Here is a 26,088-nt window from a genome sequence, read left to right on the forward strand (position 1 = left end):
GAATATTATATTATTTTTGTAAAAGAATAATGTTTTTATAGAAAGAAAAATGAAAACTAAACAATTATAAAATTATAAGTAATAATTTAATCTCAGTCAAACATGAGATACAGAAAAATTGAGCAATACCGCAAGGTTAGAGAAAAGAATAGAAATAAGTAAATTAGAAGATTATGAAAGAAACTAAGTATAAAGAAAGTAATGGAGAGATGAAAAACCATATTTCAAAATGTGTTTTGGTCCAAGTAATGTACCATTAACATATTCTAGGCCTTTTGTTTTTATTGTATATGCCAAAAATTAACAGTCAGAAAAGTGAACAAAGTATTTTTTAAAGTGTGTGTTTCTTTCATTTACTTTCTCTCCTCAACATCTAAAGAATTGACATTATCTCTTTCCAGGCTTTATTAATAACTTGGAAAACTGTAAATGAAATTAAATACAGGACACAAATCAAATTCACTGAATATTTCTTTTGAGTAATTTTAAGTGTCACCATTAGCTATCATGTCTCATTATTAAGTTACAGTACAGGCTATAGTACTTTGCATTGTAAAAATACTTTTAGAACTTTTATATACAATTTTGCATTTATTCTCATCAAAACCTTTGGAAGTTGTGTGTATCAGTTCCATTTTACAGATGAAGAAACACAAATCTAGCAAGGTTACATGACTTCCCAACATCCCAGCAATCTTCAAAACAAATGGAAACTAACAAAACCAAGCTTACCATAGATCATGATTCTCAAGTTGAGCAATACTTTAAAGAACATTCATACCAGACATGAAATTCCTATGTTTTATTTTCTTTTTCTAATAACAAACTTAATTCCAAAATTGGTTGCTCTGTTTCTGAGATTGATCTCTATATGTAAGAGCAACTAATTGTAGAGCATCATGGCACAGTTTCCAAATACCTTCATCAAAGCATATCACAGTTTCCTTCACATTTTATGCATATGTGGCAAAAAAAAGAATGTCCTGAAAATTATTTTGACTTCTTGTTGAGGATTTTAGCAAAGCTATATTCTTCATTTCTAATTTTTTTTAAAGTATATATGTATATATAGTAAAGGATGTATCAGGATTATTCAAGATGGACTTTAGGTGAAGCAATTATAAATACCTATTTAATAAGTAATTAGACATCCAAGAGTCTTTGAGGATAATTTTAAGATTGAACTAAAGGCAGATTTGGTTAATTTATTAAAATATTTATATTTTAGTTTTCTATTTGTATTGTGAGCTTTTAACCATAAAAATTAGAAAGCAGCCTGAAAGGAACAAAAAAATAAAATAAACTTAGCTTCTAGCTCAGAGAAGTCCTTTTCACCCATATTTTGCTTATTTCAGGGAGGGACATAAATATCCAAGTAAATAAGCCATGCTCACTCTGGTTTCTTTCTCTATTCCCATTCAATGTTATTTTTCCATTTCATGGCCTCCACCTACACTTATCTATTTGTTGGAAATTCTTGAAATTATTTGTGTAGCTCACACGTTTCTTCTGAATTCTAGAAACCTTTCCTCAACATATACATTTGATTGTCTCCTGAGCATTTCACAAATGATATGTCCAAAATGTAACTCTTCTATTTTCCTCAAATATTAAGACATTTTTGATCTTTAGTATCTCACCAAATGACAATATCATACATCCAGTTGCTTCAGCCAAAAACCTGGCCATCCACCTTGGATCCTTACTTTGCCTTCTTTGTATATCCTTTGTCTCAGGGAGCCTTTTATTTGCACCTACTACCTCTATTCTAAATCAGCCCAGCACTTTCTATCTCCACGAGCAATATGGTGGCCCAAGCCTCCCTACAGAACTTTATCTCTCAATCCAAACATTCTCTCCCCAACCTGGTCATCACACAGCAGCCAAATAATCTTTGAAACTTCCATTAATTTTTCAATAGAGCAACCAGGCAGTTCATACCCTGGGTTAAATATGTGTTTGCCATGCGTTTGCTTGTTTCTCTAGAGCTTTATGAAGTTATGATTGATATATAATATGGCAGCACATGTTAAAGCATACAATTCGATGAGTTTTGACATAAATATATAACTATGTTGCAATCAAGATAACAAACATATCATCAAACTTCAAAAGTTTATTTATAATCTTTTTAAAGCCTCCCTCCTCTTTCCCTACCCATGTCTCCAGATGACCACTGATCTGCTTTATGCCACTCCAGATCAGTTGGTTTATCCAGAAATTTATAGAAATGGATTAATACTTCCACTTTCCTAAACTACTCAACATTCCTAATTGATTTCTCTGTTTTCACTCTTATAAAAAAAATTAAGAGAATGAACAATTTTAATGAAAATCATTGGGAAATGCCAGCATGGTTTTTCAGTTTTCAGAATGGCTTATGAAACTTCTGAAATACTGTAATACTTTACTGTCTTTTTCAACACTAATAAAAATTATGTTAATAATAAACTTCCATTTTTGATTAAGTGTGCTTCATGGGTATTTATCAAACAACCAAATCTTAGCAATTGAAGGAATTCCTTACAATGCAAGGAATATTCCATCTTGTAAAAAATTTTCATAGACTTTTCAACAGAATTTTTAATTTAATAATATTTGATGATTATATGTGCTATTTATTTCACATTATATACAATTTTGATTATATTGCATGTTGAATTAATACTATAAAACTATAATTTATCTTCCTAGAGTAATCATAGCATGTTTTACTTTTTGTTGCTTTAAAAGGTGCATTTTAAATTGCTCTTTACAAAAATGAGAATGAAGGGAAATGCCAAAATCCAACTAATTTTACTTCTTTTTGTCATTTGACATTTTCCACTAGCTAAGTAATACAAAAGCACAACACCTGAATGAGCAGTATTTTAATAGCATCATTTTCACATTTTAATTGTTGTCACATTTTTTCTTTGTTTAGGAAGACGTCTGGTGAACACCCGTGGGATCTAAAGAACAAGTAAGATTTAAGCATGCTATGGGTTTTTTGGTCTGTTTTTTAAGTTTTCTTTGTTTTATAGTATTTCTTTACCACTATAAATTGTCACTTCTTAGATAAGCATTAGCACTTTTATTATGGAGCATGAGGAATAAAAATGAACTTTTAACACTTTTGGATTATTTGGAGGCTTTAAAAACCTACACGAATTTTCTACATATGGTAGGCAGACAGAAAGACATTATAGATGGAGTGAAATTTCAAGCCCAAAGTAATGGGCATGTTTTTATGCTGAGTGAGAACAAATCTTTAGAATGAATTCTTATAAGGTAATTTTTAAATGAAGTGTCTATTGCTATAGCTGTTTTACTCTTACCTCTTGCCTAACAGAACAGGTCAGAGAGTAGTTCCTTTGAAGTCCCAAACCTACTTACTACCTGCAGAACCATGACTTGGTACCAGAGAATTTGGGCAATATGGGGTACATTCCCCAAATTAGAATGTAATATATGTTGGGATGATAAGGAGAGGGGCTTTAGTTAATAGAGTAGAAAAGAGAATAGGTGAGATAATGGTCAAAAGTAAAGCAAATGAAGAGGGGAAAGTTGAAAATAATCATAGGGAATAAAGCAGATCACCATAAAAATAAAAAGAGTAAACAAATAGATTACATAATATTTTATTATCAACTATTGAAAGAAAGGATACAGAAATAGGACAAAATAAGAATAGAGTGGAAACTGGAAACTAAAGAGAGGTAGAGACAGGATATGTAACAGGTTATACTTGATTAAAATAGAGAAATAAAAGAGGAAGTGTTCTAAGATAAAGTTCCATTTTTAATTTTTCCTACTTATTTGACAGTTTACTTAGTTGAAACTAGATCTTGAGTGGTTTAAAAAATAGAAATGTTGAATATTTTTATCTGTTTCATTGAAGAAGGAAAAATTGTAGTCATCGTATAATTATTTGATGTTTTGGAGATTTTTGCTTTATGCGCAATTCAAGCCATGTTCAAATGAAGAAAATGTTTCTTGATTTGTATCAAGTTTTCCTTGAGTGTTCTAACCCTGCTCTACTCTTGAAATCACTTGACTTTGAAAAAAGGGAAAATCATGCATTTAGAGAGGTTAAATAAGTCATTATAATGTCTTTCTCATCTACAGAAAGCATGTATTAACCAATATAAATTTACAGTCAGAACAGTTCACATTGCTCCTGCATTCAGGAAGGCAAAGCCCTAAATTGAGCCTGTTGTTATTGTGTAATTGCTATTTGCAGGCAAAAGAAAGGTTAACACTGGGACTTCCCTTCATGGCTCAGGGAAAAGGCCGCAGGTTCCATCCCTGGCCTTACTAAGTGGGTTAAGGATCCTGCATTGCTGTAAGCTGTGTTGTAGGTCGCAAACATGGCTCGGATCCCATGTTGCTATGGCTATGGTGTAGACCAGAGGCTACAGCTCCAACTCAACCCCTAGCCTGGGAACCTCCATATGCCACAGGTGTGGCCCTAAAAAAAAAAGAGAAAACAAAACAAACAAACAAACAAATGCTGATGCCGATCTCAATTGTAATGTACAGATTTACAAAGGAATTTTATAGGAGTTCCTGCCCTGGAGCAGCGGAAACGAATCTGACTAGGAACCCTGAGGTTGCGGGTTCAATCCCTGGCCTTGCTCATTGGGTTAAGGATCTGGTATTGCCGTGAGCAGTGGTGTGTCTATGTCTCAGACGAGGCTCAGATCCTGCATTGCTGTGGCTGTGATGTAGGCCAGTGGCTGTAGTTCTGATTGGACCTCCACATGCCTCTGGTGAGGCCCTAAAAAAAGACAAAGATAAAAACAAATAAATAAATTTTAAAAAAGAAAGGAATCTTGTAGAAGTGACTTTTTTTAATTCCAAAGCGTAAATCATAAAGATTCAGCCAGGTAACTTCCCTTTTAAAGGTAAATAAGTGCAAATTCATTTTTAGCAGCATTTTCACCTTTTAATTGGGAAGTGTGGCTTTAAGTTTATGGTTATTGCTATTTATTGCTTTTGGGGGGCTATTATGAGTTAATTGTTTATCATCACAATAAAAGGTCTCTTTTTTTCCTAAAAGTTGAAATATCTTGGGGAAAAGATTTTGGTTACTTATGGTCTATTATGTATAAAGCTATCATTAATAGTCAAGCATCCATTATTTTTCCTAACTATAGAGCTGAGTTTAATGACCATGGTGTAGAAAGAGCCTGTTGACGCTGACGCCAAAATACTAGGTAAAATCCCAACATCTTCACTGAGAGCCACTTAGTCACTCTGGGCTTCCATGATTTCATGTTCAAAACAAAGATAACACTGCCTACTTAGAGGATGGCTCTGGCATTTGAACAGCCTATCAACCTGAAATTATTTGGGTCTTGCCCAATATTACTAGATGACATAAATGGTGACGCTTGGCTTGGTCAGGAACCTCGATCACTAGAGGTTCCTATCCAAAATCCCACAAGTCAAACAAATGATTTCGTAGAGATTAAATTGCAGGTGTTTGTACTTGTCATTCAACTTTATCATTAAAAAAGTTATTTGGGGGGGTAAATCAACCTTTATTTAAAAATCTTTATTCATCATCTTCATGGCTCTGTATCTAGAGTGCAAGAAAATCCTTCAGCATCATCAAAATCTTTACCTGCTTTCCAGTGCTTTGCATTCCTCAGTGGAAAAAAATCTAGGATTCTCTCCCCTATTTCAGTAGTGCTACGCTAGGTGGTTTTACAAACATCTCCTCACATAATCTTCACATCTGTCAGGTAAAGTAGATATGAATGTCTGCTTTTCTAGGCAGTTCTCAGAAATGCCAAATATTGTGACCAAGGTCACCCAGCTAGAAAAGGGAAGGAACTGGAATTGGGACTCAGAACTCTTCCCACAGCTTATGTTTCTTACAAAACACCTTCCTATTTTCTTTAGTGAAATGCAATATTTTCAATACAAATATTTGTAGAAGTATTATCACAGTATAAGTGGTAAGACAGCCTCACTGACTCAGGATTGTACCTGGGACAAGCTCTATGGGGAGGCATTAGTAAGCATTAAAAAAATTCTTCCTACTCAGCTAATCGACAGCAGGGTCAACCTCAAGTCCTCCTGCAGGTGTCTTTAAGATTCAATTCATCTACATTTCTCTTTTAGCAGAGAGAAGTCCTAGGTCCTCTATTTCTTTCTAATTATAGGCATTTCTCTTCCTAATAAAACCCCCAAAATTCTCTTTTCTGCCCCTGCTTTTCTGCTGCTGGTTTGAATTCTGTGGTTCATCTGGGTTGGTCCAAGTCTACTTGCTAAAAACAGGGAAGAGAATAATTATATCCAAATGCACATTGAACAGTCCCTTTGAGACACTGGCCTTTTGAATTTCTTTAAGAAAAAAAAAAACTTAGAAAAAATAAAATTGAAGCTGCTGCATGAGTAGTTAATTTTAAAAATAGTTGTTTCTAATTAATTCATTAAAATAAACCTATTTTATGCTCTTGTTAGACGTCACCCTAGACTATAAAACAAAATCAGCAAATGATTCTCTTTTACTCCTTCACACACACACACACACACACACACACACACACACCCTCACATGCACAGATATACTTACACACATGTATGCACATACCATAAAATGATTTTCCCCTTTTCAATGAAATATTCTATATTCTATATTTTTTAGACTACATAATATTGAAAAAGAGATTTTTGGAGAAAAGTTGAAATGATTGAGCCTTAAATGTGTTATGGCATTTTTAAACTTTGAATAATCTCAGCCTATCTAAACACAGCATTTTAAGTAGTCATCATCTTGTTTCATAAATGAGGGGTTGACTATGTTTAGAAATATGCTTTCATTGTGCTGATACCACAGATCAGATTTCTCTTTCCTCAGATTGTCTGCAGTGTAAACATGCTGCTTGATAAAGATGACAGTGAAGTTAACTTGATTGCTAGGCAACTGTATTGTTATTGCCATAGATAAACACACTTATTTCCTCTTTGGTGTTTTCCTGGTAAGGAATTTCTAGACAAGCCTAATGCTTTCTTTCGGATTGATTATTCATTTTAAGTAATTGCGTAGGTATCCTTTATTCTTTGGGACTTAATGCATGGAAGAGTTCAGAAGGAAATGTGAGCTCTCAGATGGTGTTTTTCAAAGCATGATTAGAAACAGGGATGTTATCAATGAGAAACATTTGGAGTCTTGTACACGAGAAGGAATATAAATTGTACAACATAAGCATGTTTCCATCCAGACTGTGAAAACTAAGTGTTATCTTGGAATCATGGGGGTGTTTTATTTACAATGTCAACTTCATTCATGAAACTCAAATAAATGCTTCCAGAATGAAATGGAGTAATAGCAGTGGACCAAAGGGTTGTTTATTTTACATGGCTACCTCTGTACTTGCAAGCAGAGTTATTGTCCCCCTGTGAGTCTTACATAGAGCTTATAATTTACTTGCTATAGATAAATGTTCATTATCTTCAACAACTACTGATTATAAGGATCAGAAGGCATCAAGAGGGCAAAAGTGCAGCAGCCAAGAGGAGTTCAAGGGCAAGGCCAGGGTGATGCTGCTTAAACTACAAGCTGCCCCTAACTAGGATCCATGTTATCCAGGAACCCTGGCTTGCCCATTGACACTTTTGTACCACTAGAGTAACTTCAGTGCCCTTTTGTGAAAGGAAGGAAGCTTTGAATTAGTGGGACCAGAGTAATAAAACTAATGCTGACAACGACATCTTCAGCACCACTATGAAAGAACACAGTAGATGCCTCCCAGTGCCTCTTACACCCAGGTATTCCCTGAATTTTGATATCAGTTTGGCTGCCTAGCTCAGGGCAGAGTCGGTCCTGTCTGCAGTGCCCATATATTTGTAACCCTGCAAGAGTGCCCCAAAAGAAAAAAAAAAAATCAGTATCCAAAAAAGCTATTTCAGCAGAGTGAATTAATTGGCCTCCTGTGCTGCCAACAATGCAGCAGAAAAAGTAAGAAGAGGAGGCTTGTTACTTACGCCATTTAGCGCAGAAGGAAAAAACACCACTATTCATTAAATTATTGGTGGACGGTTACCCAACAGAGGAGAATCCCTCCATGTTTGAAGACTATTATTGGTTCTGTCTTGTGAGTGGTTGCTTTGTTGCTATCGTCAGTGATCAAAGGCAGAACACAACAATGATGGTATAGCATTATGGGGTACTCCCAAGGCACATTTATTTTCCCCACCACCTTGAGAGCAGTTTCCAAGATTAATTCTACTGTCTTTGGCACCATCTATTAGTTGTTGTTTCAGAGGCTATAATATGTCAGAGTTTAGCCACTCTTTTTTTACTTTGATGTAGAGTCCCTAAAGCCTCAGAAATGGAAAGCAAACAAATACAAGAATTGGCAAAAGTTTTCAAATATCAGTGTATTATTTTTTTTTTAAAAATTAACATCTGTACTACCTGCATCCCTTCCTTTAACTCCCTTTCTTTCTGTCCCATTAATATGATTAGTTGTGTTTATTTCATTAAAGAAATTCAAAGAGATCCTTCTGTGTAGCACTGGGAACTATGTCTAGTCACTTATGATGGAGCATGATAATGTGCAAAAATAGAATGTGTACATGTATGTGTAACTGGGTCACCATGCTGTACAGTAGAAAAAAATATTGGGGAAATAACTATTAAAAAATAAAAATAATAGAAAAAAGAAATTTAGACACTCCAAAAACTTTGCTGAAATTTAACCTAAGACAGTGGCCAACTCTCTGGCAGATACTTGATATAGATGTCTGACCATGTAGGCTTGTGGATTGTAAATGCGAAGGCAAATAACAGTTCTCCCTTCTACAACACATATATGAAAATTGGAACCATATAGAGAAAGTTAGTGTGACCCCTGAGCAAAGGCAAGTCACAGGTTTTCTTTTATCATTGCTGAGTTTCGTGAAATTTTGTGAAGTTTTACTCTTTTACCTGTTTATATAGGATGTAATGACAAGGATATACATCCTCACAGATAATGGTGATTCCTTACCCTGGATTGCAGAATGGCAAAAATACATACATATGACATCAGAATTTAACTGATAGAAATTGATAAAAAAATTTCAATACTATTATGTAAATCTACCACATATCCACTTAAAGTAGAGCAGTCTTTTGACATTGTAAATAGTTTCCTGTATTTATGTGTAAAAGGAAAGCATCTTATCTACTATAACATCCTTGAAGGTATGAATTTATCTCTTTTGCTGTCTTCTCAAATACTGTGAATAATGTTTGGCTCATGGTACTCACTCAGTATGTATTGGACAGGTGTATTCATTTTCTCTTCTGTGTAACAAATTATCTCACACGGTGGCTTAAAACAACACTCATTGGGAGTTCCCATTGTGGCTCAGTGGAAATGAATCCAGCTGGTATCAAATGAGGATACAGGTTCAGGTTCCATCTCTGGCCTCGCTCAGTTGGTTAAGGATCAGGTGTTGTCATGAGCTGTGGTGTAAGTCACAGATGCGGCTCAGATCCAGCATCACTGTTGCTGTGGTATAAGACAGCAGATATATCTCTGATTCGACCTCTACCCTGGGAACTTCCAAATGCCACAAGTATGGCCCTAAAAAAAGTGAAGGAAAAAAAAAAACACTTATTTATTATCTCACAGTCTCTGTGGGCAAGCACAGGCATGACTTAGCGGCTTCTCTGCAAGGATGCAATCAGTATATCAGCCTGGGCTTTGTTCTCATCTGGAGGCTCAATTGGTGATGGATTCACGTCCAAGTTCATTCAAGTTGTTGGCAGAATTTATTTCCTTGTGATTGTTAAAAATGAAGGCTCTAGATTTTTATTGACTGTTGGCTGGAGGCTTCTCTCAGCTCCTAGGGGGTAATTGAAATTCACTCCCTCACAGACTACTCCAAAAGCCTTCTCACAATGTGCCACTTTGCATATTTAAAGCTGGCAAGGGAGACAGAAAGCCTTTAGCACCCATTTGATAAGATGAAGTGTTATACACTATAGTGTCATCAGGGGAATGAAATCCTATCACCTTTGCCAAATTCTCTTGATTAGAAGGAAGTCGCAGGTCCTGTCTACACTCAAGGGGATAGGATTGTAGGAGGCAGGAACCCAGGGGACCACCTTAAAATCTCTCTGCCAAGCAGGTATCATCATAAATAACAGTATCAGGAGCAGCTCTGAAATGCCAACTTTGAACTAAAATTTAAAATTACATTAGAAAAGAAAGTTAGTTTGGTCTTACTAAGGAAAATGTTAAATAGTAGTTAAAATAGCTATAGGGCTGTCAGTACACTAGATTTACAAAAGCACCATATCCACAGCATTTCCCATTGTAAGAGGCTAAATCTTCAGGAAATGGGAATATATTCTTTGCTTACTCTGATAATGAATAGCATGTGAACCTCTTTCCTTGCTGAGTGCATTCTGAGTTTCAGGACTTTGAATAACACAGTTGGCTCTTAATGTACACCTCACTTCTACTATTGTTTGGCCTATAACAACCACAGAGGTGATTATATACTATGTAATTACAGCCTGCAGTTACTAAGCATTTCACCATCTATTTACCCCTAGGTCTGTTTTCTCACATAAGCACTTAATTCTATAATATTTAAATCAAAATCTCCAGGCTTTCTAGTCTCCCAGGATGTGAGAATAATTGTTGAATTATAAATTATTCCCCTGAGGAACAGTATACTGGGACATGTGGGACCATGTAACATTGGAGAAGCCACATCTGGTGATCCCTGAAAATCTCCCCACCTTTATATCTCCCTGGAGTTCAAAAAACAGAGACTATTTCTGTGAGCCCCTGCAGACCATAATTGCCACTTTCTACTTAAGAGAAGCAAGCTCTAAGGTAACTAGGATACACATTCTATAGCAATGTATAACTTGGGCCATCTAACTTGCGGTCATACTAAATATGAACCCTAATGCAAAGGAGAATTTGTCTGTACCAAAATAATCAACATAAACCATTGAAATTTTAAAATAATAGTGTTATCCATCTTAGGTCTTGTTAGGGACACCTTTCGTGTCTGTTGTGTAATACACATGACATGTATATTCATGTAACCATGAATCCTTTTCACATGTAACAACGATCATGTGACAATCCACTGTCTCGTATCAGTCAGGACCCTTTCAGAAAACTGACAGCATGCTTTAAAAAGGTTGAAGATCATTTAATATAGCGCTTCTTTACAGAGAGAGAGATGGGGTTAAAGGATAGGAAAACATCCTGTGCTAACTATACCTGGGAACTACTTCCACACCTAGACTTGCCAGAACATAAGGTTATTAGAAGCCAGAAAGATCTGTATATATACATATGTATATATGACATGTGCCCTAGCAGGTAGAGATCAAGGGAATAAATAAACATTTATTTTACCATCTAATATTCTGCGGGGGACACACACTGCCTGAACCAACAAGAAACTACCAGGCAAGAGGGCCTGGTTGATGCCATCCTTAAATGTTGAGTTCATTAAAGCTCAGAGCAAGGGGAAGGAGATTGAAGAATGGATCAGGAGGGACAAGCAAGGATTATTCTATGGTATGTCAGTGTTTATCAGAACACAGAGATAGTTATAGATAATTTTGTCTCTTTTTTATTCAAAGTCTAACTCTGGTTCATGGTATGATTTCTATCAGTTTCTTCCTTTTATGCCTGGGGCATGTTGGTCAAAGATATTTTGAGCTTGTTGCTTTCACCTTAGGAACTCCATCAATCTTATATTTCTTTTATTCATATTCTGAATTCTTTTCAGAAATCATGGGACTTTTAGAAAGGATTATTGAAATCTTGAATGTTCTTCTAACCATTCATAACTGGAGTTTCTTCCCAGGTACTTCCTAACAATTTCCATCTTTCTACAGGCTGACCAACTTCAAGACATTTTGATAACCTCAAGTAAGATCTAAGAACCAAAAGGAGCAAAAAAGTACCCTAAATCCTTACACACAGGTCCCAAGTCAGAATATAAGTTTCAGAAATTCTTGATAGAAGGCCGGCCAAGATCTAGAGAGAACGTCTGAATGTTACCATAAATTATAGCATATTACCCAGTATTTTTGCAGTCAGCCTATTGCTCCGTGAAAGACTGGCTTAGCCTATGGTGTATGACTTGTGTATGTGTCTCCTTCACTTAATTCCATAGCACTCGACCTTCTAATAGTCCTGCTATACTCTATGTTAGTAATGTGTTTATATGCCTATACTTCCCAAATGTTGAAAATGATTTGAAAGTAAGGATTTCATCTAATTCTTCTTTGTATCACTGGTGGATTATTTAGTAAGTAATAGGCTCCCAACAATTGTTTATTAATAAGTAAATTGTACTACAGACAAAACTTGAGAGATCTAGAAGAATGCTTCCCAGTGAGCAGCAAGAGTTTATCGATGCCTTTTCAAGCAGATGGGACTTGACCTGATAATTCTTATCATAGTCACAATTGTGTACGTGGGAAATTGAATGAATTTTGGTGTTAATTGATGGGGCTTGTATATTTTTTTGTTTCCAGTTTGAACTCAGAGAGGTTTCTGGTCTTATCTCTAAGTTTCAGTAGTTTTCTAGGATTGAGCTTCTGTCTTTTCTAATCACAAGAAGGAAAGAGCCCTGGATTGCAAGCCTATGCTTTATTATTATAACAGAGACAAAAATTATTATTTGTCAGGAGTTCCTGTTGCGGTGAAGTGGAAATGAATCCAGCTAGTTTCTCTGAGGATGTGGGTTAGATCCCTGCCCTCACTCAGTAGGTTTAGAATCCAGCGTTGCCGTGAGCTGTAGGGTAGGTCACAGACACAGCTCGGATCCCACATTACTGTGGCTATGGAGTAGGCCCGCAGCTGTAACTCCGAATCAACTTCTAGTCTGGAAACCTTCATGTGCCATGGGTGCAGCCCTAAAAAGCAAAAAAATAATAATAATAATTATATATATATAATTTGTCAATTCAATCCTAACTTGTATTTTGAAATTTTTGAAAATATAATTAGTAAAAGCAATATAAAAGCCATATTAATTTAATGTCACTATGCTAGCCAGAGTCAGTCAAAAGGAATTTGTAAGGGTCTTTAAGCATACCACATACTCTTCCTTATTGTTGTCTTTTAAGGTCTTTTTTGTTTTGTTTTGTTTTGTTTGTCTTTCTGTCTTTTTGGAGGTTCCCAGGCTAGGGGTCCAATGGGAGCTGTAGCTGCCAGCCTACGCCACAGCCACAGCAATGCGGTATCCAAGCCACGTCTGTGACCTACACCACAGCTCACAGCAACATCGGATTCTTAACCCACTGACTGAGGCCAGGGATCAAACCTGCATCCTCACAGTTGCCAGTCAGGTTCATTAACTGCTGAGCCACAATGGGAACTCCTAAGTTTGTTTCTAATTCAGGTGTTTACAAATTGGAATCAGTTTTCCTACTTAAATTATAGTTACACACTCACTATTCAATTCTAATCTTAGATCACTAATTCTAATTGATACTAAATATAGCTTGGGGGGGAGGCTGTATAGCTGCAGGCCATGAAGAGACACCACACAGACAGGGACCTCATTGTATATTTGTTGTTTTCTATCTCTAACTGGTGATGCTATGCTCTTAGAGAAACATTCTTATAAATATGATTCTAAAGTAAATTTGGTGTAATATTTATTCAGCAAAATACTAAATGTGTGTAGAACAAAAAATATATATGTCACACACACAATATACCCACCTATATACACATATGCATAGTACGTTTGCAGCATCTTTTCACTCTCTCAGGAGAATACAGAATTTAATATATGTAAAAAAATAGTTTAAAACACCAGTAATATAAAAGAAAATGGTGTAAAAGAAAGTAAAACCTAGGTAGTTTTTTAAAAAAAAAAGGAAGATTCAATTAGAAGAGTTTTTGTCTTTTATTTTCCTTGTAAATTCTTTGGTTATTCACATATCAGTATAACTGTTATTTTAAGTACTTTTTGCAAAGAAGAAATATTAAATTACCTGACTTGGATAAGATATTTCTCTCAAGGGTGGAAATGAAGTCATCATTTCCTAGAGACTCAGCTTTCATATTAAGTAATTCCCAGTCCATATCTAATGGCTAATACAAGTATACCCTTTCTTATTCTTGAGTTTCTCATTCAAATTGAATTTTACATTACATAGTGTTACATATCGAGACACATTTCTGTCTTGGTGGTATTATGATATAAGGAGTCAATTAGAATACCAGATCTCAGTATAACACACATCTCATGATCAACATGTGTTTAAATATAGTGTTCAGTCTTCAAGTAAAACATGGCAAATGGAACTCAAAGTCTGTCTTTGCTGCCTTCAAAAACACTTCTAAAATATAAGTTTATGAGTTCTCTTAAGATTAAGGATCCAGTGATGTCACTGTAGCAGCTTGGGTCAGTGCTGTGCCGCAGGTTCAACCCCTGGCCCGTGAATTTCTACTTGCCGTGGGCATGGCCAAAAATGTTTAAAAATTTAAAAACACAATAATACATATGCAAACAGTAGGGGGGTAAAATGATCAAGAGGTGTTAACAAAGTTTTGAAAGATGGAAAGTGATGAATTAGTATAGTAGAAAAAATCTGAAACCTATGTGTGAATAGCTGAAATAACTGTGACATATGCCAGTTCACTCCCACAACTCTCAAAACCCAAAATGTCTCAGTTCTTGGACTTACCAAGTATTTGGGAGTAAAGGAAAATCCTTGACCCTGAAAACAAGAGGACTGTTTCAAAGTCTCTAGGGTATGCTTAGGTCACCAAAACCCTACCCATGTTTATAGATAGTTGGGAGAGCACCTTTTCCCTTTCCCACAGGAGACAAGAAGTATAAAACTTTACAGAAATTGACTTAAAAATTAAGGGTATCAAAACAAGGCTAGGGATAAAGTACTGATAAGAAATTATGATAAAAGAAACTCAAGTATCCTCCCTAGACATCAACTCCCTACTCCCAAAATATCAGAAAAACAAATAAAATTAGAATATTCTTTGGAAAAACATAGTGGTCCTTGAGAGAATACCCACACATAATGATATGCAGGGGCGTTATTCCAAAGTAAAGCTATCTCATTACTCGTCACCCTATCATAGAGCCCTTGACCACACATACATCAACACAGAACTTTCCATTAGATCTTCTTAAGGCACCACTCAGACAGTCAAGGATGACAGTATGTGAGGAACAGTTTCAGTATAAAAAAGAACAAAGATACAAATCATAAAAAGAGCAATCAGAGAAAAATTAAAAGGCCCTTGATATTTAAAATATTATAGTAGATTTACAAAAATACAAAAGGACAGAAGAAAGATAAAATTGAGCAAATCTCCTAGAAAAATGAGAAAAATGAAAAGCAATGATTAAAAAATTTTGAATGACAGAATTAATCCAAGATATCCAACATCTGATTGAAATGACTAGCAAGGGAGAGGATAGAAAATCTTAGGAACACAAGTAGCAAAGATGTAACAAAAAGAAATTGCTCTGGGATTGAAAAACAGGATTCTCCAGATTGAAAAAAAATATGATGACTTCTTAACATATGGATTATTTTTTTTTAAAAAAAAAGAAGTGGCTGCACCTGCAGCTTATAGAAGTTCCCAAGCTAGGGGTCGAGCCACAGCCACTGTAGAAGCAATGCCAAGTTATGAGCCACACAGGAAATCCTAACATATGGATTTTTAAAAAGACTTACTATGAGCATTTTTAATGTGCTTGAAAAAAATGCTCAACATCCCTGATTATTAGAGAAATGCAAAACAAAACTACCATGAGATACCACCTCACACGAGTCAGAATGGCCATCATTAATAAGTCCACAAATAACAAATGCTGGAGCAGGTGTGCAGAAAAGGGAACCCTCCTGCACTGTTGGTGGGAATGTAAACTGGTACAGCCACTATGGAGAACAGTTTGGAGATACCTTAGAAATCTATACATAGAACTACCCTATGACCCAGCAGTCCCACTCTTGGGCATATATCTGGACAAAACTTTCCTTAAAAAAGACACATGCACTCACATGTTCATTGTAGCACTAGTCACAATAGCCAAGACATGGAAACAACCCAAATGTCCATCAACAGATGATTGGATTTGGAAGAGGTGGTATATATACACAATGGAATACTACTCAGTCATAAAAAAGAATGACATAATGCCATTTGCAGCAACATGGATAGAACTAGAGATCCTCATACTAAGTGAAGTAAGTCAGAAAGAGAACGACAAATACCATATGATATCACTTATAACTGGAATCTAATATACAGCACAGATGAACCTTTCTACAGAAAAGAAAATCATGGACTTGGTGAATACACTTGTGGCTGCCTGGGGGGGAAAGGGAGGGAGTGGGAGGGATCGGGAGCTTGGGGTTAACAAATGCAAACTGTTGCTCTTGGAATGGATTTGCAATGAGATCCTGCTGTGTAGCATTGAGAACTATGTCTAGATACTTACATCGCAACACAACAATGGGAGGAAAAAGTATGTATACATGTATGTGTAACTTCGTCCCCATGCTGTACAATGGAAAAATAAATAAATTAAAAATTTTTTAAAGGAAATTCACATAAAATAATAATTTAAAAAAAGACTATGAGGCATTTTCTGGGAAAATTATGGAATAACCAAATTAAAGATTCTAAACCTATGAAGTGTAGGCAGCATGGATGGCAGTGTTGATCATAGGTCACATACCAAGAAAGGGAATATAAATGGCATTTCAGTTTTCAAAACAACAATGAATATCTGGATACTTAAAGACAGGAAATCTTCGTATTTATACGATGAAAAGATTTTCTGACTTAGAATTTTATATCCATCCAAGTTATTAATAAAGTGTGAAGGTGTAATAAAGGCAATTTCAGACAGGCAAAATATTTTAAGAATTATGTTCCATCTACTCTTTCAGGAGGAACAACTAGAGGACATACTTAAGCAACACTTGGGAGGAAATCACATAAAATAAAATAATCCCAGAATCAAGAAACCAAATACCAGAAAATGGTGAAAGGAAGTCCCAAGAAAATGCCATCTAAAGCAAAGATTTAGATTGGAATAAGAAGGTAAAGGCATAAAGACCTCCAAGAAAAGTATAGAATTGATGCAAAGTTTTAGCCATTTCTGAAGTTTTAGAAGGAAATATTAATAAGCTTTGTTAGATCTATTAAACCACTTTAGAAAGAAAAAAGTAGAATGAAGCACATCAAAAAGCTGGATAAATTTTTCAAAATAGTAAGGGGCTTATACTGAAGAAATGTACATTTACGCATTATAATATATACATTATTTTCACTTAGATTTTATTTGCAGAGGCTTTGGTGGTGATGGAGATTATACTCTGCCTGTTCTTCCTCCACCCTAAGCAATATTTGCATCAATAATCATTTTTTCTTTTCTTTTTCTTTTTTTATTTTATAAAATTTTTATGTTTTCCATTTTAGCTGGTTTACAGTGTTGTGTCAATTTCCTACTATATAGCAAGGTGACCCAATTACACATATATGTATACATTCTTTTTTCTCACATTATCATGCTCCATCATGAGTGACTAGACCTAGTTCCCAGTGCTACACAGCACGATCTCATTGCTTATCCATTCCAAAGGCAATAATTTTCATCCATTAACCCCAAATTCCCAATCCATCCCACTCCCTCCTTCTCCCCCTTGGAAACCACAAGCAAGTAGTATATATACATAATGAAATACTATTCAGCCACAAAAAGAACAAAATAATGCCATCTGTAGCAACATGGATGAAACTAGAGACTCATACTAAGTGAACTAAGTCAGAAAGAGAAAGACAAATACCATATGATATCACTTATATCTGGAATCTAATATATGGCACAAATGAAAATTTCCACACACAAAAAAAAAATCATGGACATGGAGAACAGACTTTGTTTCTCTTTTTGTTGTTGTTGTTGCCTCACTCAGGACATGAAGAAATTCCAGGCCAGGGATAAATCTGTGCAATAGCAGTGACCCAAGCCATAGCAGTGACAAGAGCAGCTCCTTAACTTGCGAGGCCACCAGGGAATTTCCCCACCCTAAGCTATCTTTGAAGCTGCCAGTAAACACAAAATAATTTGATGTGGAAAACGAAAACAAGTGGCTGAGGGTGGAAGAGAATAGCTGATGAGATCTATTGGAATTATGTCTTTATGTTTTTCTAAGACATGGTACCATATATTTCTATGTATACTTCTACTTTCAGCCTCACCCATGGTTTTAAATGAAAATTAATTTATCTTTTCATCTCCCTTTCCTTAATGTATGTAGATAGGAATGCATGCATTCTTAGTTTTATGCTTTAAAACAACTTTGGAGTGAGAAGAGGTTAACATAAGACAAACTTACATTTTTTTTTTTGCTATGAATACACAAATCTTATAACTGATAACTTATTAAATGTTATAAGTAGTCATTTTCCTCTACCTTAATTTGCTATCGGCTGGAGTACAGGAAGGGAAAGCCATTAAGTTTGCATGTCTATTTTTTCCTCACTCTACTAAAGATAAGAGTAAGAGTTCCCTGTGGCAGAGTGGGTTAAGGATCTGATGTTGTCACTACAGTGGCTTGGGTCACGGCTCTAGTGTGGGTTTGATCCCTGGCCTGACAACTTCCACATGCCAAGGATGCAGTCAAAAAATAAAAATAAAATGGCATAGCTATTGAAAAATAACCCAGAAATGTTTTCAAAAAATCATTTTTCTTTTTTATCTTATAGACAAGTACTGTCTCATTAAATAGGATTTTTCCTACCATAAAAAAGAAAAGACACCTTGGAAAAAAGTCTATGGGGTCATTTATACTCCAATTAACTGCACTATGGGTTCCTTAAAATAATTTTTTTTCTTAAATATCAGAGATATGAATTTAAAATATCATTAATGCTCCTTAAAATTAATGATTAGACCAGCAGGCAGATGCTTACATAATATATTTCCTAGATTCAGAATAAAAATAACAGGTAGATTATGTGAATAAATATGATAATTGTATCCCAATGGGAATTGCAAATGCAGAGTTCAATCTCCATTTTAACAAGAAGAAACCACTTATAGAGATAGAACTCCAGGGATCAGTGACTCTTCAGCATAACGTTAGCCTTTTAAAATTGAATTCATAAAAGCCAAGGGAATGGATGATCTTGCTTTGCCTATTCCCCAACCTCAAGTGAGTTCCTTTTTTAAAGGAGATGTTTTGTTCATTCCTGAAAATAAGAAAAACAAGAAGAATAATAACAAAAAGAGAGGAGGAGGAGAAGTCAAATTTATAAATTATGCATCATTATATTAGCCTTCCTAGCCGTTCTATTGTAAGAGGACCTAGAATGATAGATTCAGATTTTAATGTTAAAAGTCACATTACAGCACCAGTTGGATATACTTCCAATCTTTCTTTTGACAGCTAAATTCATGTGCTTCCTACAGGAAAAAAAAAAAAAAAAAAAGAAGAAGTCTTCATTGAATCAATTTCACAATGCTTTATTCTAAACCAGACAGCAGGTATCTTATGGTTCATTAATACATTTCACTCTATGGAGATTATAAGTTATTTAATTTATAAGGAGGGGGGAAAGTCCAGGTTTTTTAGGAGAAACCCCAAAAGTTTTCTGGTAAAAGAAATTCCAGAGCCTGTATTTCCCAAATAATCATTGAATGCACATCTTTATTTTTCTACAGCAAGGACTACAGCTTAGTGAAGCTAGTTAACTGGTCTAGAATAGTAGCCCAGCCACTGAACAAAGAGAGGTATGAATTTGTCTTCTAGACATACTCAATTATGATAAGAAATCTTGATTTGCTCCTCTGAGAAGAAAAGGTATCTCATTTAAGAAAGTCATGTTTATAGCCAGTGAAGCTAGCTAAAATGTATTAGAGAATAATAAAGTGAACTTTATTAAAAGGTACCCTTGGGAGCAATCCCATCATCCTCTACAGCTGAGAGCAGCAGAATCTGTCTGCTAGCCCTTCTTAGCTTTACATAGAATGACTTTTTATGAGAAGGATCAGCAGAGTGTAATTGTAGTCACCTTTTAAAATGACCTATTAATGTTAGGTGGCCTGCTCAGGATGCACATTCATATCATACCTCCTTGTTTTGTTTACCATTTATTTTAGGCATGATATTGCCCTCTCATGTATGAGAATTATCATCATCAAATAAATATTATTCATTAAACAACTACTATGTTCCATTCATCATAGTACTTTCACTTACACATGCTATTTCTTTTTGTTTTCACAACAGCCAGGCAGAGTAGTTGCCATTTTATCCCTCCTTAGTAGAGGAAGAAATCAGGACTCACACCAGATTTTCTGTTTCTTCTGTACCATTTAAAATGTCTAGTAATGAACTGAGCATATAGAAAGTGGTCAACATATTGTTGGCTAGCTTATTATTAATGTTCCCTGGTTAGTTTAACTTGCTTCCATCTCTAACCAGTGGAAACAGACTGGAGCCATAACAAAACTATGTGAATCTTCTTCTTGAAGGTCCACTCAAAATACATACACTGGGAGGGCATGAAGAGAGTGTGGCTAATGAAGGGATGGATGATTCCAGCAAATGATGCTATGATCTGTAATGAGCTTAACACCTGGCAGATAATGCAAATGGCACTGAAAATTAGCTCATTTTTGGCTTCCCCATGTGCTATTCAATCAAATAAAACGTGCATTGAAAATAAGTCCAATTTTTTTTTTTTTGTATATACACGTGTTTTGAATCTGAGCTATGGCTTAGTTCAGTGCACTTACTTAGAAAGTAATTTCATTAACTTGTTCCTCTCTTCTTGCTCCACCATGAGATGAGTTTTATGGGTTCCAAGGGAGTTTTGATTTTTACACTTACCTCTTGTTCATGAACAGGTTTGCTTTTGGCCCCTAATTTGCAATGTGGTTATTCCATCCAGGCATAAATTTCTTTTCTCTCTGGCACTTTTTCACCTTTTAAAAATGGGAATGATCCATATGGCTAAAGAATGTCTGGAAGGGAAACATTTGGGAAGAATTATATGGGATGCAGTCATTCCGGATCTTGATCATCTTATTCAGTAAGAGCCAAGTAAGAGAACAGCCATAGAGGGTTATGAGCCAAAAGTTTAGAATTCCAGTGTATTTAGAGCAGATAGGTGATTTAAATTGCGACAGTTACACAGCCCCACCAAGACTCATGGTGAGATACTTGAAATGTCTGAGGAGGAAAAGAAAATGAGGTTTTTGTTTTATATGATAATTTGTTTTAAATATTTCATGTATGGCCTAGAGATATTTTAAAGCCTTTCGTAGAATGTTCTTAAACTTTAAAATGGACTAAAATAATCCTTCCTAAATTATGGATTAAACAAATTAGAATGGTATGAATGCCAAAACACAGTAATTTGGAGAGTTTTGGTTGACAGTAGCAATTTACCTTAAATTCTTTTTTTTTTTTTTTTTGTCTTTTTGCTAAATTCTTTTAAAGAACAAAACTGTGGTATGTAAAGGGTCAGAGTCCATAAGAGAACACACAGATTTCTCTAAACAAGAAGTATAAAGTGCATGTATACTCAATCTTGGGCTTAGCAGTATAGCAAATTCTTTACGGTGGGATGGGATCATCCTAGGAGTTGGTTCTCTTAAAGCTGCTGGGGCCATAAGACCAGAAAGTGCATAGCTTCTTTGAAAGGTAACAGAATCACCTGAAGGTTTTTATTGATGCACTGTCATTTCCCTAAATATTATGATGTTACCAGGCATGCAGAGAGGTGATTTTTTTTTAAGTTTACTTACAGAGGTGGATCTTTAGTAAGCATGGTAAAAAAGGAGCACTTTACCAGCTATGACAGGCCAGTTTAAAACACATGGTAGTTAATGAGGTACAGATTAAAAAATACAGTTTGAAGAGGCAAGTAGCCAGTTTTCTTGCTAATCATGATATTGAAGCTCAGCCTGTCATCCACATTTAACTAGCCATTCCTAAAAATTCCTTCTTGCTACAGGGGAGTAGATGACTGTTTAACTGGCATTGAATAAGAGCATCTGCAAGGGGGTCTAGTTGATAATTGCCCTGTAGAACCAATCATGTCTTAGCTGACTGCCCTTGTAGTGTCTATGTACCCAAACCATAGTCAGAGTGTATTTATATTAAAGGGTAGTAAGTATTTTTAATCTTTTTAGAGGTTGAAATACAATTATGTAACTTTAATAGTTGGGGATGACAGAGGAAGGCTTTGGTTTATAGAAGGACAAGCCCAGGTATAAGAGACAGACTCCCCAGACCATTCAGAGGATCTTAGTTTTAGATTCTGCTATCCATGTCTCAATTATTCACAAAAGAATAGAGGGGAAACTAAGAACAGGAATTTAAAACCACACAGGATTACTGAGGTGAGATGGTCACTTTAAAGGTAATGCCAGCTCAAAATACTGAGATAAGATTCAGTAGAATATGATACAAAATAAATATTTCCGGAGTTCCCGCTGTGATGCAATAGGATTTTTGGCATCTTGGGAGCACTAGGACACAAGTTTGATCCCCAGCCTGGCACAGTAAGTTGGGGATCCAGGATTGCCCCAGCTATGGCATAGGTTGTGACTGCAACTCGGATCTGATCCTTGGCCAGGGAACTCCATATGCTGCAGGATGGCCAAAAATGGGGGAAAAAAATTCAGCAATAGTTCATGGTCAGGAAATCCAAACACAGTTATCTAATGTATTCTGAGAAGCACAGTGATTCAGTGACATGTTGATAAACCAGCCTTCCAAGGGCTAAAAGCATTTGATGGTTTCTCTAGTTTAAATACTTTTTACTGTGGCTACTTTCCAGCTACATCCTCACTCACAAAATTCCTGAGTATTTAGCAACAGGCTTTTGCAAGCCAGTAAGAGTTGGGTCCAGCATATCACTGAAAGTTACTCTGAAAATCTAAGGGAAGAGGTTGCACAAGGAAGCCTATAGACACATAGTGGATTTTCGTGACCCTTCCTTGATGGGGTGCAAGCACAGGCTCCAATATCTTAGAAAGAATCTGTCAATCAGGAGCAGCTTCTTTAAATTCTAGAGCAAGGAGATTATTAAGCAGACTACCAAGACATGGGTTTGGACACAAAAAAGTAAGCTGAAGATAGGTAATCAGAATAAGGCCAAAAATTAAATCTTTGTGATGATAACAAAGTAGTCTTGCGATATATAATATATCAAGCAATACAAATTATAAATTAGACATCATAAAGGACCTTATTAATGAGGTGGAAAATTCTCTTTGTAAAGGCACACCTCTGTACTATAAATTTTCCATTTTTGTAAACATGAAATTAATTAAAAAGGCATAACTTCCAAAGATGGCAAAAATTAGTTTATATTCTAAAAGAATTAATTTTATTTTTTGCTGTTATTGGTGTAGCCACCATTTGAATTTTGCTTCCGGTTTTTAGTATGAGCTTATGACTTGGTCGTTATTTGATTTTTATTTAATTCTTTGCAATATGTTAACTTGTACATAGCCATTTTTAATATACCTCAGTGCCTCATTAATGTCAAAATCCACAAATATTATTTTTCAAAAAAAATCTTGTGGTCAATACTTTATATTAAGCACTTGTTTCTCCTCATTTCTCTGTTAATTTGGAGGGGATAAATATCTTACCTTCTATACAACATATAGTATGAGATTATATTTATCATGCTTTATTAAAAATCCTTGTAAAACAAGGAAAAACTGCAATTATGATAATTATATAATTTTCCTAGATTTTCAGAATATTATTATATAGAAACTTGAGCCTTGCCCCTTTTGCCCAGGAAACTAGAGACAGAAATCAATTATTGTATGCCAGAAGTCCCATGAGAAGAAACTAAGTAGGTGGATATTCCTTGGAAGAGAACAGTTCTGAAAGGAATAAGAATAGGAGAAAAAAAAAAAAAACTGTGTTGCATTCCTATTTTTACTCAGGATGACTTGAGCTGGAAACTAACATGGAAAAGTAGGTTTCAGCAACCAGAGAGTTAGAAATCAGAAATGGCAGATTTATAGACTCCAAAAGTAGATTTGTGAATCATTAATTTAGAACTCTGAATGTGTCTTTCCCACAACAGCAATATAGTTCAAAGTAATAATCAAAAAATCCTATCATAGTCCTAAAACAGTTGAAATTTAAAAGATGGAAGTTCTGAGCCCAGGGTTCTGCTAATTACTCCTAAATAACTGGTGTTTGAACTCTGTTCCTAAGCTTTATGTGCTGAATCCAAAGAAGCCTTACAGTCTCATTTACATCAAAGTGTCTGGAGTAAACAAGGTAGAAGGTCCTTTTCTGAGGCACATTTCCTGATGATCTAACAGAAGCTGTATGTTGGAGTCCTAAATCCTAATGCCAGTTCTATGACTTGCTAGTTGTGTAACCTTGTAGAAGTCAATCCATATTCCTGAGTCTGTTTCTTGATCTGTAAGAGAGGGAAAATAATATCTAATTCACAAATTCACAGATGGTCTAAAAGCTCCAACCTTCTGCCACCCCTTCCCCCAGGCTCCAGGTAGAACTTAAGTTCCAAAGATTTAACATTATGGTGTGTTTTGCTTATTGCTGCATCTGCAGGACCTAAAATAGGACTCTGCGTAAAGTTGTATGAAATACATTTCTGTTGGTTATATTTAATGGATGGATGCATGAATCAAAAGTGCCTCATAAACAGCAGATGCCCTTTAGTGTCAATTCTCCCTTCTCCCACAAGCTATGGCTATTTAAGGAAGTATAAGCCAAGGGTTATCCTTTGATACTAGAGGGCAGGATACTTGTGGCTGTTTATTGGATGAGTCATTTTTTAGCTGAGTCTCCTTGGCTGGGGCTGTTTGTAAAGGAAGTTAGGGCCCACCTACAATACCAATGTCCCCCTTTGATCATGAATTGTAGGATGGTTTCTGGCCAAAATTCATCATGTTATTTCTTATGGTTTTTGTTTGTTTGTTTGTTTGTTTTTGATCATCACTGTTATTGCTTTAGAGTCTCTTCAGGTTAATCTTTCTTTACAATACTCCCATGTTAATGCCCTCAGTGTGATATTTCTGCTTAGCAAGGTTTAACATGGTAGAATGAGAACTGCCTGTATGGTTAGCAGTCAGACCTGCATAATAGCCATCTAAGGTTGATTCATCAATTATGCTTAAATGTTTGTTTTTAAAATGTCAGGTGTCCAGATGGTGCCATGGATATGGGGGTCATTAAAAAGGCTTAGACCCACAGAGAGTCTTAATAAAGAAATGTTCTTGCCAGTTGTAAAACTCTATAACAAAGGCAAATTTAGGGGAAAAAAAGGTTATTAGGTTGAAGATTGCTAAAATGAAGTTGAAACAAGCATCTTGAGATGAATTTATTTATTTATGATATTTTTTTCCATTTCTAGGTTTCCTCTTTCCATTCCAGCCCATATTCATCCAGGGTTCCCCACTCCCACCCCCAAATTGTACATTAAAATTGCTTTGCCTAATAGAGAATTTATGTTAACGAAGTCAACAATGGGGCTGTTGCTATTTGAGATTTATCTAATCAAAGCATTTACAGAGACCTGGGTGTTAGCAGGCCCACTGTTCCAAAAGGATCTAGAGTGATTCATAACATACCTCTACCCTAGAGCCAGTGGTAGAATTTAAAATAATCAATGAAGACATCTACACTCTCAACCTTGCTGGACACATCTCTTGCACAAAGCCATTATTATAGATCCTAAAATTACACACAGAGACTCAAGTTAGCCATAAATTGGCATTTGGCAAAAACACAAATTAGCCACCAGCACTCTGGCATATAGTATTGCTGTTCAGGAAATGAAACCCATTGAAAAATTTACTCTGCTTCTCAGCTGCCTCAAACCTAGGAAAGCCAGGATTTTTTTAAATAATTTGAGGAGGATTTATTTTTGTTTGGCTATCAATATTCCACACCCTTATTTCTCACCGTATAGCTTAATCTATAAATGTTAGCCATCATAATATGAATCTATCACTTTTCTCAAAACTAACAAGAATATTTTGAATATATTTTTCTTGTCTCTGGAGAATCTACAAGTTCTGGTTCATAAGCAAATTAGGAATATCAATTACATAACACTG

The 26,088-nt window shown here is 35.5% G+C and overlaps 1 protein-coding gene across 6 annotated transcripts in view; it reads left to right on the plus strand.

Annotated features, from left to right (window-relative positions):
• PTPRD (protein tyrosine phosphatase, receptor type D) overlaps positions 1 to 26,088 on the plus strand; it is a 2,180,605-nt gene that overhangs the window by 1,492,737 nt on the left and 661,780 nt on the right. For all 6 annotated transcript variants that reach the window (XM_021074366.1, XM_021074373.1, XM_021074310.1 and 3 more), the window contains one exon: positions 2,924 to 2,962. The gene's annotated coding sequence lies outside the window, so the exon portion shown is untranslated. The remainder of the gene's footprint in view (positions 1 to 2,923; positions 2,963 to 26,088) is intronic.

Source organism: Sus scrofa, chromosome 1 (assembly GCF_000003025.6).
Source record: "Sus scrofa isolate TJ Tabasco breed Duroc chromosome 1, Sscrofa11.1, whole genome shotgun sequence".
Lineage (NCBI taxonomy): Eukaryota > Metazoa > Chordata > Mammalia > Artiodactyla > Suidae > Sus > Sus scrofa.